The sequence below is a fragment of the Pelodiscus sinensis genome, chromosome 7, assembly GCF_049634645.1.
Source record: "Pelodiscus sinensis isolate JC-2024 chromosome 7, ASM4963464v1, whole genome shotgun sequence".
In the NCBI taxonomy this organism is placed as follows: Eukaryota; Metazoa; Chordata; order Testudines; family Trionychidae; genus Pelodiscus; species Pelodiscus sinensis.
In genome coordinates, this window is record NC_134717.1 from 72,712,446 (window position 1) to 72,725,476 (window position 13,031).

General features: G+C 41.2%; 1 protein-coding gene across 2 annotated transcripts in view; it reads right to left on the reverse strand.

Moving 5' to 3' along the window:
• SATB2 (SATB homeobox 2) overlaps window positions 1-13,031 on the reverse strand; it is a 177,034-nt gene that overhangs the window by 20,138 nt on the left and 143,865 nt on the right. The gene's annotated exons all lie outside the window — the stretch shown is intronic.

The following is a 13,031-nucleotide window of genomic DNA, read 5'->3' on the forward strand; positions in this document are numbered from 1 at the left end:
AACTAAATGAAAAGCCCAGTTCTGTAGTCCTTACTCATTAACTCGTGAAACACCTCCACTGAAGTCAAGGGGAATTTTGCCTGAGTAAGGAATGTAGGGTCTAGTCCTAAGCCCCTTTGTGACAAAACAGAACATTTTTCATATCTGCAATATTTGGCTATAGAAAATAGCACTCAAAAAGCTTCAGATGGCAGAAAATTATTAGTATAGTCCCAATGCCCCATAGTGGAGTGAAGCAAAAATCCACTGTACAAACCTATGTAAGAAAAAGGATCCAGAGATTAAAACCTGACAACCATATTGGTTCTTCTAGACCTAAAGTTAGGAAGGTACTTCCTACAGGAAATCTCTGAGGTCAACGAGCAATTAACTGAAAGGTTCTGATTGACTATACTATTGACTGCTCTCACATCAGACAGCTTCCTGTTTATTATACCTTATGGACTCTCTAGGTGCCAAGACATTAAACTGTCAATAATCTATTAATACTGAACTACTCACTCTTTTCTCCCTCCCCATGCAAATACTCTCAGGCTAAGGAATGTGCTAAAAAGATACACATTTTAAAACAGAAATGGAATTATTTGTTTAGGTTATTTCTTTACTTCGTTCCAGCTTCAAATACGGCAATTTCATAAACAATTTGATATCGTCTATAGCTACACAGAAAAATGTACCAAAAAAAATCACAGATGTGATTGGGACCATATCCTGAAATCTGGCTTTCCTTTCCCAGCCATCTTTAAACAGTCTAAGTTAAATTTAATTAACAATTTACAATGAGGAGACAGAAGTTATTTAAAGAGAGGACTACAGGTCCTTAACATTCAGTGTCTGGGAAACAGTTGTATGTAAAAAAAAGTTTTAATGAATTTAATAGAGAAAAGCACTTTAATTAAATGCTGTCAAAGAGGATTGTATTAATGACTGCACACAAAGGAATTTAAAACAAGCCAAGTATATTTAGCAAATAGGAACTCGGCTTTCAAAGGCTGTAACTATTTATGTTTCCACAGTTGCAATGCATCTAGAAGATCGCAGTGCCAAGTGAAACCAGTTATGTTATTAGTTCTGATTTTATTTATTATAGATTATTAAAATTTCAAATGCCGCAGGGAAAACATTTATTCCACTTCCAAAATGAAACCACAAAAATATTTCCTGCTTCGTCAGTACGAGGAAAAGAAGAGAGGAAATAAATAATAAATAGTAATATCTTAGCACTTAACTAGTGAAGGGCTGTCCATATACATCTTTGAAAGGACACATTAAATCTTGGAATTTTAGTATGTCAGCTTCTTTTCTTATACGACTGGATAGACTCAGAGTTCTAACTGTAGTATCTGATAATGCAAAGAAGCAGAAGAACTCATTCATACCCTCTTTATAGCCATATTTCCGTTATAACAACACAGTGGATTTTTGTAATATGTTGAATATCTGAAAACCCACAACTGTAGCAAATAGGTACCAGGTTTTCCTGGAAGCATGAAGGAATCCAGGATACCATATTTTAATACATCTGAAACGACATCACAAAGGCTGAATTTTTTTTTACTCAAACTAGGAGATTTAGCCACTCACCACCCCATATAAGTAGTGACAGCTGTGTAGCTAAATCGCCTACTCCCGTTAGTGCAATTCCAAATTACTTCTGCAGATTGCCCTCCTCTGTCGATGAAATTTGGGACAAACAAGTGTTCGATGTCCACCTACTAGCACCTTATACTCTGGATTCAGGAGCAAGATAGAATATGGGCAGACCCCCAATGCAGAAAACACAAACGACACAACCAAAAATCCCAATGAGAGTCAAAATGATTTTCTACCATGTTGGTACGAAGTAAAGATCTGGTCGTGGGGTTCAAAATAAACAACTGGAAACTGGGGGTTGGTTTTGGTCTTTCTTAACAATGTTTATGAAAACTAAACAAATGTGACAATTTTTTCCACATCCTTCTTAATGAATGAGTGAGCTTCCATATGTGTATGTTTTGTTTCTGTTTTCCCAGAAACGGCAAGTGATTTTCGACGCATGCATTGGGTGTCCAAACTGAGACACTTTAGAGATAAGGTGTTTTTTTTCCTGGGTGGTGAGTGTTCAGCTTTTCTTGAAAATCAGGCTCCTTCTAGGGTATAAATCCAAAAACTGCCACTCCAAATTGATAAGTTACTTTCAAAAATCCACACCACTTTATATTTATGCATATATTCATACACAAACACACACACATACACTTATAATCTAAAACATGAGGAGGGGGAAGCATTTGAATAGAGCCACAAGCTGGACACCTACTTCCTTTTTGGATGATAAGAATGATCAGAAATGGAGACTTTCAGCTCTCTAAATAAATTATCTAATTATTTTTAATGTCTTTTATTAAAGTCATGTGTTTGATCTGGGCTTATAATGTAGCCTTTGTTGTTCTGCAGCTAGGGATCGAGAAGGCAGCTTTACTTTCCTGTCTGTGTTAAGATATTTTGGAATATTATTTGAAATACTCTAAAGTGCAGATGAATATGAGGAAAAAATACACACTCTTGTACTTTTATAGATATTCTATTTTATCAGAGGCAAGCAGCGCAGGCGGGAGGGAGCAGGGGAGACTACTGCAGGGGGTCTGAACTCTCCTGTCTCTAGGGAGTCCGAGCTGCTGCCGGACCAGCCTCCGTCCATGGGGAGCTTGTACCCCGCTCTGCCCCATGAACAGTGGTTGCTACCGAACCAGCCTCTGTCTGCCAGCCCAGGCCTCCAAGGACAGAAGCTGCTTCACTGTAGCCTCCCTCACCCCTTCCTGCCCCACAGCAGCCTCTGTCCATGGGGAGCTTGTATCAGGGGCAGTCAGCCTGTGTGGGAAGCTGGTTTTTAAACTGGCTTTCCTTACAGACCGGCTTCCGCCTGACACCCTGCACTGGTGCCTCTGATAGGCTGTGTCCAGACTCAGGGGTTTTTTCGGGAAAAGTAGCCTTTTCCCGAAAAAACTTCCCCTGCGTCCAGACTCAAGTCACGTTCTTTCGAAATAATTTCGAAAGAACGCGGCTTTTCTTTCGATGGCGGTAAACCTCGTTTCACGAGGAAGAACGCCTTCTTTCGAAAGTTCCTCTTTCGAAAGAAGGCGTTCTTCAATGTAAATAGGGCTTCTTCGAAAGAGAGCATCCAGACTCGCTGGGTGCTCTTTATCGAAAAAGCGGATTGCTCTTTCGAAAGATCCGCCTGCAGTCTAGACGTGATCTTTCGAAAGAGGCTCTTTCAAAAGATGCTTTCGAAAGAAGCCTGAAGTCTAGACATAGCCATAGAGAGGCAGCAATGTGGGGTGGCAGTGGGCTCCCTGGAAGTGGGGCTGGAATGAATGTGATTACTTGACTATTAATTAACTGATATCTAACATTCCTAATGTCAAGATCAGCTTTTTATAGCACCTAGTTTTTATAGTTATGCTGCTGAACAATATAAAGGATATAAGAAAAATAAGCACCATTAAAAGCTGTTTGTGGATTAATTTAATACTTAGAGGAACGAGATTGACAGCACTGCCATGAGTGATATTTTCTCTTAAAGCTGCTCTGTTCAGTTTGATTTTGTTATACATTGCACCATCTCAGCTGTTGTGTCAACACTCGACCCTTTCCCCCCCCCCCCCCCCCCACACACACACACAAAGGCACTGCTCCCTCTGAACTACCTTTAACCCTCTGTTTCCCAATCCTGGGGCTCCCATAAATGAAGATGGTCAGACTTATTCCAAATGATGCAGTAGTTGGAGAATGTGTGAATGTGGTCACAGCAATGACCATTAGTTCACACTTAATTTGTGAAATTACACAGCAGGACAAAACACAAGTGTAGAGGTGAAGAGCTATTGGACCTGCCTGCTGCCCCACTTAAACTTTTAAATTTCTAGTAGTTTAAAAAAAATGGTTTTCATTTCTAGTTAGTGTTCTCTAAGTGGTTTCTCTCATTCACTCCCAGAAGTTATAATAGCTGGCTTTAGAGTCATGCAGATCCACGTGACAGATTCTTATAGGACACTGACCTTACACACTTCATTTCACATACCAGCACCAGATCTTCTCCACTAATGTGCAACTGACTAAACTCCTAGCTCACCAGCTGCCCGAGAGTCAGCATTGCAATTTAAGTAGATTAACTAGAAATCTAAAAGGTACAAGCTCATTTGACTACATGAGTTCTAGGGAGACAGCTTCGAGAAGAATGAATTTACAATCTCAGAAATGACAAAATTATCCAGCCTTGTTGTTTTCCCCTTTCTAGGGTTGAATAAAATAAATTAATTGCAGAACTGAGACAGTTTCCCTTTAATTGCAAGTGTGTTTTTACCATCATCATAAGGAGAGCTGCAGACTTCAACTTAATAAAAATCAGCAGCACTTTTCAGCCACATTAGATACCCACACTAAACAGAAACAGCTGAGAAGGCACAGTAGGTAGGTTTGGCTAGAACAGTAAAAACTCAGTGGCTTTCCACTGCAATTGTAATAACTATCAATCATAGGAAATTCTATCGGATACCTCAGAGTCTAATATAAGGGGCTCATTGTCTGTTATGTGTTGCTTGTTGGCTTTGTCAAAATGCATGCAAACCTCACTGGGGCAATGTTTCTGAGCTACTGTAGACTGTCAGAGAAATGTTCTAATAGTGCTCATCAAAAGGGGGAGTGGTCAAACATTCATTAAGACATAAAACCGCAGTGCACAGCCACAATTTTTTCCAAGAAGGGAGGTTGTGATTCCTGAAGAGTTGAGTAACAGAGCTGCAGAAGAACTCCAGCGAGACAGCCGTAAGGAGTAACAACAGTATTGCTTTGAGGGTTCCAAGCTTTTCAACCAGCCTTTTACATTGGCATGTCACTCTCCACATAAGCGAGGCCAAAACATCTAAAGCAGACACCCAGTTTTCAGAGCAAACAGTTTCACATGCTCAGGTGCCCAAAACCATAGGTTTGGTGTTCCAAGAGCAGGGACTTCTGCTGTACTGCCAGCCTCTTGCCACCAGGGCCCATTGTGCAGAACAGGCAGGAGACATGCCCAGGCAGTGGAAGACTTGAGTCCAAATCTCCCTGGCTTTCTGCCAGAATACTTTTTCAACTTTATGCTGCTGAGCTGGATCCCCAGGCGGTTACTGTCCACAGAGGGTATAGTCTGGGATTCACGCAGCCGGCTCCCTCTCCCACAGCATGGCGCTCAGCCAAAATGGAAAGAAGCCAAGACAATGGTGCAATCTCCCATTCTCCTGCCACGGCAGCAGCACTTCTAAAGAAACAAGGAGTCACCAATATGGGGAAAGCAGCAGTTATTTGGATCCGTATTTGTTTTGATGGAGGATTTGGTTTTAAGCCGGGGTGAAGAAATGAACCAGTTTCTCAAAGATACAGCACAGGCTGGTGCAGTAGGAACAAAGAGTACTCTACAGTAGATGGGACACACATAGGGGACTTAACAGGATGGAGAAAACCCTATCTCTCCCCAGCTGAATCTATGTAGATTCAGATTTATTAGTATTTGCAAATATAGGTTCCCCTTGGGCTGGCTATTTCTGATTTTAACTGTATCATTTTAACATTGCAGGGATACAAACTTGTCTTTATTTACCATATAATTAGACAATTTAATCAGTGTTTTGAACGTCATTTTAGGCTGAAAGGTGATACAGAAATGGAAGGTAGCAAGTGCGCAGAGGTGCAAGCAACTGCAAGTAACATTCAGGGGTTGTATATTCTGTTTCTAAATCTGACCCACATTTTCACCCTTAGCTCAAAATCAAATTGCACATAAATGCCCCAACTGCTCAACATGAATATGCCAACTCAAATAAAGGTACTAAGCTTTCTAACACTGGTTCAAATACAGCCACAGTGCAAACACAGCACAACCTGCTCAAGTACACCCAGTCATTGACAATGCCCGTTTTATCTGTCTGGCCTCATTTCCGCTCTGAGTAGGAAGGAGAGTGTGATGTTTCTAGTATGTTTTGGGGAGCTATGATGTAGGAGGAGGATGAAGCAAACACAGGAACAAGATGGTATATTCATGCAGAAGAGTGGAGCAGAACTGGAATGTGACACAAACACATAGGCTACGTCTACACTGCGCTGTTTTGCACAAGAAATATGCAAATGAGAAAAGCATGGAATATCACTGCACCTCATTTACATAATTAATGAGCGGCCACTTTTTGCGCAAGAGGCTTTTGCAAAAAACCCCTCTTGCGCAAGAGGGTTTTTTGGCGCAAAAAGGAGCTGTGTAGATGGATACTTTTTGAGCAAAAACCTCTTGCGCAAAAAGCAGCCGCTCATTAATTATGAAAATGAGGTGCGGCGATATTCCACACTTTGCCTCATTTGCATATTTCTTGCGCAAAACAACGCAGTGTAGACGTAGCCAGTTTATTACGCTACTGTGGGCTGTCAATCTAAATTACACAACTTCAGCTATCTGAATAACAAAGCTGAATTTGATGTATTTAGACCTACTTACTTCAGTATGATAAGTCAACAGCTGAGACTCTCCCATTTACTCCCCTTACTCTTCTCATTCTACTGTTGTACCGGAGAGCATGGAAGAGTGCGCAGCTAGACATGATAAATCAACTGGCCTCTTCCTCCCTTGCCCCGCTGGATCCAATGAGTAGTGAAGAGATGCCCAAAGGTGATACTGGGGAAACTGATAAGCACAAGTCACACAAAAAGTTAGTTTGGGATGGGCAAGTGGTTTTTGCTTGAGTTTCCAAATGTGAAGACCAGTGTCCTTCCCAGATCAATATGTAGACAAAATAAGTGTGAAGATCATCTGCATGCTCTTTTCCTTCCTGGAACAATATTGCCTTGTTTTCCTCTTACCTACTGTTAGCTACGAATTACTAATCAGTATTATTTTTAAGTGGAGAAATTTTACATCAGTTTGTATCTTTCTTTTAATCTGCATATCACATGTATTGATTGACCTGTATATTCTAATGTTAGTGCTACAGAAAATCCATTATTCTATTAGTCTGAATTATTGTGGTGCACATTCCCTTCTTTATTACTTCTATAAAGAGAATACAAGATTTCATGGATTGCCATCTTCCCGCCTTGACCCATTTTTGCAGGTGACTCATGTTCCGATATTGTATATTCCATTGTAATTTCTAAAGCATTCATTCTATGACATCTCCCACAAAATGGCAAATGATCTCCTTTACTTTTATGATGCATTTTCTCTGGGCATTTAAAAAAAAGTTATGATTTCAGTGCTCCAAACAATAGACCGATATGAAAAGACCTTCCTGAAGGACAGCTTTTGACTATACTTTTTTTTATTTATTAACACTCCACCGAGATGTATGATCTGTATTATAAATTGCCAGATTTGTCTAAATCAAAGTTCCCAGCGAAGAAAAAAGAGATCCGGAGACAAAATAATTTGACAAAAGTAGCAGTGTATCAGGAAGCAAGTGACACACATTCCTGTTTCTTCTTTAAAAGTCAATGTTTGACTACACTTAAATCAATATGTATCTGTGAGTTTGAGCAGATCTGTCTGACAGCTTATACAAAAAATGAAATGCTAGGTTTCCTTGCTCTTTGAATGGCGGGTGCTTTGCTGCAGCAGTGGCTCATTACTCTAGAGAACTAGCTTATCCATCCTGACACCATAGAGACAAGAGCTTGATTTATCATTCTCCCAACTGAGGCAGGATTCTCTGCCCCAGCAATTAACAATGAATTAGCCCTATATTAATGCACCAGGCAAGAGGGAAAGAAAAATGTGAATTATTGTGCCCCAGTATGTCTGTAATGAACCCCCACATTTCAGTGTGGGCAGGCTTCTCTAGTCACTGGTTAGCTTAAATTGGTTAGCTTGAAAGGGTAGCTTGTGCGCGTCTAGAGGGCCCAACACCCCTGGGCTCACAGGTTAATGGGATTTAAGTGAAAGATGGGCCCAGAGGGTTAATCCTCCTCAACCCAGAGGCTTGGCAAGCAGAACACTGGGACAACCACCACATGGCCCTGATAAATGCAGGGACCTATCACAAAAACGGTCACTACACAGGTAACTGATCAAGTTATGATCTCCCTGACCTTTCCGTTAGCCCCCAACTAAAGTGCTGCCAGAGGCTCTATGGGGATGAGGGTTTATGGGCTCTTTGTTCTAAAAATGCTTCTTACTAAATTAAGCATGATAGTGAAAATTCCTTCTGCAGTAAATTCCACCAAGAATAATTTGCTCGAAGAATAGGAAAGCATTCCATGAAAAGCCTTAATATGCAGGTGTGAGGGAGAATCCAATGGAAGAGAAAAAAGGAGGAATAAAACACCGTTATATACTAATAGCACGCTGAATGGAAATGTCAATCAATTTCCTTGATGGTCAGGGACTGCTGAAGCCTCCCCAATGTAGCTAATGCAACGAACTGCAGCAATAATCCTTTTAAACTATCGAGAGTCAAATTCTGGTCTCCGTTAACTCTGCTGTAGAACTGGAGAAACACAATCCAGTGGATTTACATTGACACTGCAGCCATCAGCGATCATTAGCATCCAATCCTTGTACTGTAGAGGAATTTCAAAATTATGAAGTCAACATGTAAAAGAGGCAGAACCCAGGGCACAGGAATCTTCACATCCTCCAACTTACTCCAAGTTTAACTTCAAGTAACCGAATTTAAATGGTTTCTCTTTCTAAAACTTTTCTGTGTTTATTGATTTCTGCCAGATTTCTATTCCTTAGCAAGCTCCACAAACTCAAAAGAGGAACTTGACCTTATTTCCTCCACACTATTTCATTCAAGGGGGTTTATAGCTTGTTCTCACCCTGCTACTCCAAGAAAGCAGCAGAGGGATTGATTCAGAAGCCACAATTGCTGGGAGGATCTGCTGAAAGCCAGAAGCCATAAAGGCCCAATTACACGGTGGAAGGAAAGTGCTGGCCAATGATATGAGGCACTCCATCGTGAGGCTCCCTTTAGTTTGGCTCTCAGGCTGAAAGCAAGGAACGAAGCCCAGTCTCAGACTACCATGTGGCACGGCGATTGCTAGAACAACTGCACCACATCTCAATTATTGAACATGAATGACTGCCACACAGCAAATTATTTTTTTTTAAATAAGGGAAGACAGAGGAAAATAAAACAAACTAGAGAAGTAAGAATGGCTATCCGCCGCCTTCCTTTGAGAGCCATGTAAGCACCTAAGATTTTTATTGGTTTGCATGTCCCGCATGTATAATACTATCACTTGTTCCACCTTTTAATGATCCTTACCTTGATGTCAAGGCTAAGTGTTAACAACATACATTTATATAGCACCTTTCACCCACAAAGCAGAGTACTTCACCAGTGCAAAAACTGAGCCAATTCAATACTGAAATGCGGCAGGCATCCTGCACCAGCAACTGCTTCTAGAAGGAAGTGAGACTAGCTTTTTCCAGCTGACACTACGGAGGGAATTTTAGACAGGCAGAATGTAATTACTCCTACTGGAGCCTAGCCAGGATTCCTGGGTCTGAGACCCCTACCCTTATGGAAAGTGTCACAGGATTTCCAGTGACTGCTAGCGTGAGGACCTCCGCTTTACTTCACTGATACAAGCTGTCATGGAGTCTTCCACGCTAACTACCTATTAAGGACCCTCACAGCAAAGTCAAAATCAAATCTTGCTGCTAAAAGTAACTTCAGTAGCAGAGACTGAAAATATTATTTAGAATAAATCGAAAACCACTCTATAAAAGTTACTTTTTAAAGTAGTGGACAGGTGGAGTCTGAATCTCATACCGGCAGCATGCCATTCAAAAAAACAATTGGGAATTTCAGATGGGCAAACAAAGTCTTTTAAAATGCAGCGCCCCCAAAACACAAACCTAATGTATCAACCATATCCCCGAGTCTCCAGAGTTTTGCAAGATGTAGTTGCCAGCTGGTTCCATTTATTTTTCTTCATTTTTCATATTTTGACTGTAATAAATAATTAATCCATGGCTTTGCAACTTGCTGACAAACACAAACGCATCACATTGCAATGCAGTGTAACATGTCACTCAGATGAGACACTATGCAAAAAAGTGATGTGCAAAAGAGTTCTGAAAGTAGGGTAAATTATCAAGGTCACTGGTTAAAGCTAAGCCAACTCAGGGAAAAATTATCTTGAACTGTCCCTTTCAAGCCCTTTAATCTAGTATTAGTATCAGGGCTGGGTTTTCCCCCATACTAACAATTTCCTTTGTGTGTCCAACATAGTTCAGGGCTACACAAAGTTGGTAGCCTTCCTGCACCACTGTTATTTTTTCTTAATAGAGAGAAAGCTCTGCTAACTGAAGATTCGTCTAGCTTTGCTGAGTGGTATTATTTATACTGTGCCAGAGGTGAACTTGGTCCTTTACAAACATATAAAAAGGCAGTTCTTTGCCCCAGATAGTTTACAATCTGCAGAGGGGTGGGGTGCCAATGAATTTTGTCCCTCTGCTGCTGGGCATTTAGGATTCCTTGTGTAGATGTAAGAGTTGAGAAACTGAATCCTAGAAGGTAATTTTTCCCTTTAGGTTTTCTTACCTCTTTAATTGTAAGATGGAGGCCAGGAATAGCTTTTAAGGGGAAAGTCAAAAGTTGAAAAGCTATACGTGGCTGGATAGGGCAAAAACTGACCAGGGAGAAGGGAAATGGTTTAGAAAGAATGAGGGACAGAATTCAAAGAAGAGAGGATACACTTAGCAGAGTGGAGAACAGTCTCAGAGCTGCATGAAGAGGTGCTCAAAAGCACAGGAACAGAAATGGAGGTAGAGAACACAGGTTGAGGGCAGAGGCTGGGGATTAGAGTGATGAACTCAGCAGTTCTGGAAGGGTACGTCTATACTACAGAGAAGACTGAAGCTGCCACTGTCGATCTTCCAAAGTTCAAATTAGCAGGTCTAGTGAAGACACTCTAATTCAAACTAAGAGAGGCACTCCAGTCGATACTGGTAGTCCTGCATCCACGAGGAGTAAGGGAAGTTGAAGGGAGAACACTTCTCCCTTCAACTTCCTGCGGTGTGGATAGCGCCAGAAGTCAAGTTAAGGTACATCAGCTTCAGATACGCAATTAATATACCTGAAAAGGGCAGAGAATCTAATAAGAGAATGGGGGGTAAAGTGGAAAGATATAAGCAAAGTCAGGGAAAGAAGGGATATAAGAAAAGCGAGAGAGTTTAACAGACTGGAAATCAGAAAAAGGAATTATAAGGTGGACTTGAATGAATTATAATCCCCTCCACCTTCCGCTTAATAGTCAGTCATCAGAGATTAAAAAAAAAATCAGTATGCTCTTTGGTGATGTTTAGACCAAGATGGTCTGCAGGAAATCAAGCAAAAGAGGTTAATGGACATGATTTTAGAGGTAGCAGAATCAGAAAAGTTGAAATGGAAATTCAAGTTACCCATGATAAAAGTAGCAGACTGGGCTTAGAAGAAGAAAGAGACACCGATCAGTATCAGATAAAATGGAAGAAAGGGAGGCAGCAACAGTAGACTATGTCACTTGGACTAGAGGGAAATGAAATGAAGAGCTAGATGGAGTGGACTTCAGTGGAAACAAAGGAGCAATAACTGAAGGGCTGAAACTCACCAGAGGCTGAACAATGTTGGTTGACAATACCACCTTCTCTCTTTCACACACACTCATGATTGGTGATTATCTTGGACTCTGCCTAATTCCCTCCCATTCAGGCTAAGCCAAAGCTTGTCATTTCTTCCTCCATCATTTTTAAGATGTGACCGTTCCTTTTGAGATAGCCAGGAAGAACTCAGCCTCACCCCCACCTTAACCACTGCAATCTCTTCCTCTTTGATTCACCTGAACATTCGCACAAAAGGCAGGTGCTACGTTGATCTGCACATCACTCCCTGCTCTTTGAACGCTGCTAGTGGATCTCCTTGCACCAAGTCCAGACTGCCTCTCACCAGCTTCAGGGACTTTGGCAAATATGACTTCCCTACTGATTCCTTGTCATCCTCCCACCCTACTTCTAGCTTTGAATGCCCGTTGTCCACTACCTCTCAAATCTCTTCGATTCCTTCTGCACCAGACCTTACCCATGAATAGCTGACTCCAAACTAACCTCTTCATTGAGATCTTCCTCAAGACTTCCTTCTGCATTGGCATGACCACAGTACTAATAACACTTCCCTCTCCCCAGAGTTGGCTTATACCATCAGACACTTGTTTGAAAGCACCTGTGTTTATAGTGAACGCAAGGAGCATAAGGTGGAAAAGTACTCTACAATCCTTCCCAGTGCTCATTTCACATTCATCCTGATATGTTACAACTTGCTGTCCCAGTTCAGAGCCTCTTTACAATCACAGAGAGAACTCTTTGTTTTGTGATGTGTATAAACATCTACTACGCATTTTCATGTATGTTCTGAAGCTGGGACCACAGAGATGAAAGTCTAAGTAGTATTTCACTCAGACCCCTTCTCTTTTGTGCATCCAGTGTCCATTTACCAGTAGAACATCTTCTCATTTCAACTACAGAGACAAGTCTAATATAAAAGTTGCAAAGAACCAAAACCTAGGGCACGGGTCAGGAATGGCACCTACAAATACGCACATATCACTGAGGAGGTTCTGAAACTAAGTTCTGCTTCCAAATGTTCACCCCGCTGTTTAGGAACACATCAAGTTCCAGCAAACACAGACAGTGTATGTATTTCCAGAGCAGAACTTTCCCAAACGTTTTACTTTTTAGACCACTTCACAAGGCAAACATCCATTCATGGGTCACTTCTCCTCTCAGTATCACATATTGATTGCTGTATTATCGGCCTCTTTATAATGATGCATCTTACAAGCATTTTTGGGCAGTGACACACAGTGAAAACTTTGTCAGTTGAGTGTGTCTACTAAAGTTCCCAGTCCTCTTTCTAGCTACAACCCCACTTACGCGCTGAGAAATTTGTTCTGAATTTCCAGGCCAGGACTGGGTAATCTTTTTTGGGTCAGGGACCATGGACTCACAGAAAAATTATTCGGGGGCCACACACAAGTGAGAAACAATG